General features: G+C 41.2%; 1 long non-coding RNA gene across 1 annotated transcript; it reads left to right on the top strand.

Moving 5' to 3' along the window:
• The first annotated feature begins 337 nt into the window (after positions 1 to 337).
• On the top strand, positions 338 to 1,144 carry LOC128843670 (uncharacterized). Its single transcript, XR_008446328.1, has 2 exons — positions 338 to 470; positions 747 to 1,144. It is a non-coding gene; the product is annotated as an uncharacterized LOC128843670 (long non-coding RNA).
• The last annotated feature ends 2,603 nt before the right edge of the window (positions 1,145 to 3,747 follow it).

Raw genomic sequence — 3,747 nt, forward strand, 5'->3', positions numbered from 1 at the left:
TATTAGGTCACTATTGTGCTAGTCACAGCACAAACACATATTTGGAGACAGACCTGGCCCAAACAGTTAACAATCTACATGGGAATAACATATGTAAAGAGGAAAATAGCTGAGTTCCTGCTGACTTGCCAGCCGCACATCTGCTGAAGAAATATTTTAATCAGTTGTTTTCCTGACAATTAATGAAAACAACAGGATTTTGTTTTGTTCCTTTGTAAAAACAAAACCCAGTACCACAGAAAAACCTCCCTACTAACCGAGCAAGGAGAATTTTGAGGCCAGTAATATGCCTCGCTCACACTGGAGTCTGCAGCTCTAAGACCCTCTGCTGCTGCTCCTGGAGGCAGCTTTTAACTGCAAGCTTCAGTGTGGTGTAGCCGACATCATCGCTGAGCGCTCTGCTTTCTGCAGCATCCAAGCAGCCTGTTCAAACCACCATTGAGCAGTGGCAGGGCTTGCAGGAAGCTGAGGTAATCATTTTTATACTAAATATCTGGCAAAAACATAGTCCTGTGCAGCTAGGAGGGACACAGGCTGGGCTGAGGGGGGAACTTAAGTAAAAGCTGTCACTGAGAAATGAAGCAGCAGACATTTTCTAAAATAAATACTTTCTTTCTGATGTAAGGGACTGAAATAGGAGGGTGAGATGCTGCAGCAGGGAGGAAGCTATAGCTAGGAAACGGAATGGATTAAAATTCTGTGTGATATGGAAATCGTTTTTTCTAATACTATCTTCTTTTTTTTAGGCTAGCTATGAAGTTTGGGAAAAGGTTTCATACACTGAAGGCAACTGGAAAGCACTGGGTTCCCAGATGGTGGTTCTTATCTATGGCAGTTTCTTTTTTGTCCTACTGAAAAGGGCTGTTTAGGGAATAAAGCCCCATGTAATTTCCAGCAGTGACAATTTAATCAGTTCTATGGCTTAAAAAAAAAAAAAAAAAAAGGATTCCCTCATTTTCATATTTGCATATTTAATTTTTGCACTTGCATGTATATTTCTGTTATCTCCCATCCACATGTTGCTATTTGTCTCTGCGGTGAAGGAATTTTTATTTCCTGTGGGCAACGTGGAGCCTGACTTGCATGTAAAAAGATTCAGTGAAAAATCATCCCTTATTGAAATAAAGTGAGCTAGCATGCCACACGCTTTGTGTGAACATTCCGCTTGCAACCACTGCCTGGAACACACAATGTATACATGCAGCATGACCTGCTTATTTTAAATACCAGCCATAATTGTACCTAGAGCTCAATAACGCCATCGCTGTAAACTCCCAAAGGGGATCAGCATACCACATGCATAGTAGCTGAACGGTGGGTGGGGAAAAATAAATGACTGAATATACCAGAAATTAACCCTATTTGGCCAGCTGAATGTACTGAACAATCACACTGTTCAACTTCTAGAGGCGTAGAGATGCCAAATCTGGGCTACAAGGGGCATCCCAAGACTCATGAGATCATTCCAGTCACTCAGTGGCTGGATTTAGACTGTTACTTGTGTTACCCAGCCATTTTAGATTCATCCTTCAGATAACTGACTTTCAATGGGACTTAGGCTCTTAAGTCATTTAGGCACTTTTGAGAATATTACACGTGGTTACAACCAACCAGCCCAACATAGATAGCGGACAATTTCCCCTTTCAGTCCTTTTTGTTGCAGTACAGCTTAATCTAGCTGCTGAAGTCATTGGACAGGCATACTTTTAAAGGTATTTTATTACAGGCTCTGTCTATTATTTAGTTATGGTTTCCAAACTAAGGGTTCATTCCAACTTCCACTGAAGTCAATGGAAGGATCCCCACTGACTTCAATGGGAGTTAGAAAAAATAATTTTGCTCTTTACAAAATATTTGGTTTGGTTTGTTGATGGGGCAGAGCCCATCACCCATAGCTCCCAACCTGCAACCAATTCTGATCTATCTGCATGATGTGAATACACTGAATTCCTGCTGTGATCTTCTCATCTTCGAACGGAGAGTATCTCCAACTCAGGGGGCTTGCTGCTGCTGCTGCTGCTGTCACTTGTTGCTGTGCTGTGCCACCATCTCTCTTGCTGCCGGACATGCATGCCATGCTCCTCCAGTTGAGAAAGAAATGTTTAATATATCTTTTTTAAACCAGTGAACTTAACAGCACTGAAAAGTGACACCCAAGGAATACTACACTGTATGACATTTACTCTCTCCTGGGCACTGGCTGCGATGGGGGACAATGGTGGATCACCCTTAGGATACTACTATTTTGCGCTAATCATGTACAAAGCGCCGGCATTCAAGAAGCTCTGTGCTGCTGATGCTCTCACTCCCGTGCCCATTCTAAATATCTGAATCTGAGTGTTTCCAAGTGTTTCTTGAGTAGTGTAATCAGCACCCTAATATCAGTCAAACCACCATGCCTAATGCCATACTGTATACTTTGACTTGTGAGAGTGCACGTGGAGGGAACACAAGGCGACTCCATCTCTTGTGTCACAATCAGAGTGCCTGCTCCCTCCAGCCATCCCTCGATGTCCCAAAGGGATTCACAACCCTGTGTCCCTGGGAGCAAAGAACAGTGCAGCTTTGCATTGCTGCTAACTCAGGACTGTGCCTCAAACGTACAATCTTATCCAAACAGTTAATTTAATTTGTGTTAGGTGTATACACAGCTGCATATGTTTTCATTTAAGACCTTATGGAAAAGTCATCTAGCATTTAATAGAAAAACATACATTTGCTATATCTTTTTTTCACTATCCTATAGAAATATAGCCCCTGTTATAGAATTCTATAGGATGATTAAAAAACTTTATAAAAATATATAGTAGCAATATCATTATCTATTTAATTCTATAGGTTTCTACAGAGTATTTTTTTATGAAACTTTATTGGTTCCATCCCCATTACATTATATAGGACTTTTTCATAAAGGAATATATTTAAAGTATGCAGCTAGTAGTAAATCTTCAAAAAACTATCTTATGGTTGAGATTTTTTAAATACATGTAGGTAAAGAAATTCAAACTGTCACACTCAAATGACAAGGTGGGTGAGGTAGTATCTTTCATTGGACCAACCTCTATTGGTGAGCGAGAAGAGCTGTGTGTGGCTTGGAAGCTTGTCTCTTTCACCAACAGAAGTTGGTCCAATTAAAGATATTACCTCACCCACCCGATCTCTGTAATATCCTGGGGCCGACATGGCTACAACTACACTGCATACAATCAAATGACCACAGTTGTTTAAACTGTGATTCATGATTGCATATTCCAAACATGCAAGAATTTTCAGATCTACAACCCACTCCCATGGGGCTCTTTCTAATGCCCGAAATTGCAATTTGCAGCATTATGCCAGTTGGGATTAATTGGGAAAGAGATTATGGGCCCCATCCCACCAGTTTATCTGCATGAATGGGCCTTAATGCCAACACAGAGCCCTAGTAAACTTGATGGGGAATCACCAGGGTGTTTGTCCATGCAGGGTAGCTGGTAGGATTGAGGCTCCCATCCAGATTGCCAATTACTGTAATTTTAAATATGCAAAAACTACTTAAACAGACCCAAATCCTACAAAGTTCTGCATGTGAAAATTTCTGCTAACACATGATGTCTCAGGACTCTGAATGGGAATAAGGTCCACATATACAGAACTCCATGAAGGATCAGGGCTTGATTTGATGCCTTCTGAAATGAGTTGCATCATAGTCATGCAAAGCATTCTGTGCTCCTCTGAGCAGGGAGACGCAGAAGTTTAAGAAATATG

Source organism: Malaclemys terrapin, chromosome 9 (assembly GCF_027887155.1).
Source record: "Malaclemys terrapin pileata isolate rMalTer1 chromosome 9, rMalTer1.hap1, whole genome shotgun sequence".
In the NCBI taxonomy this organism is placed as follows: domain Eukaryota; kingdom Metazoa; phylum Chordata; order Testudines; family Emydidae; genus Malaclemys; species Malaclemys terrapin.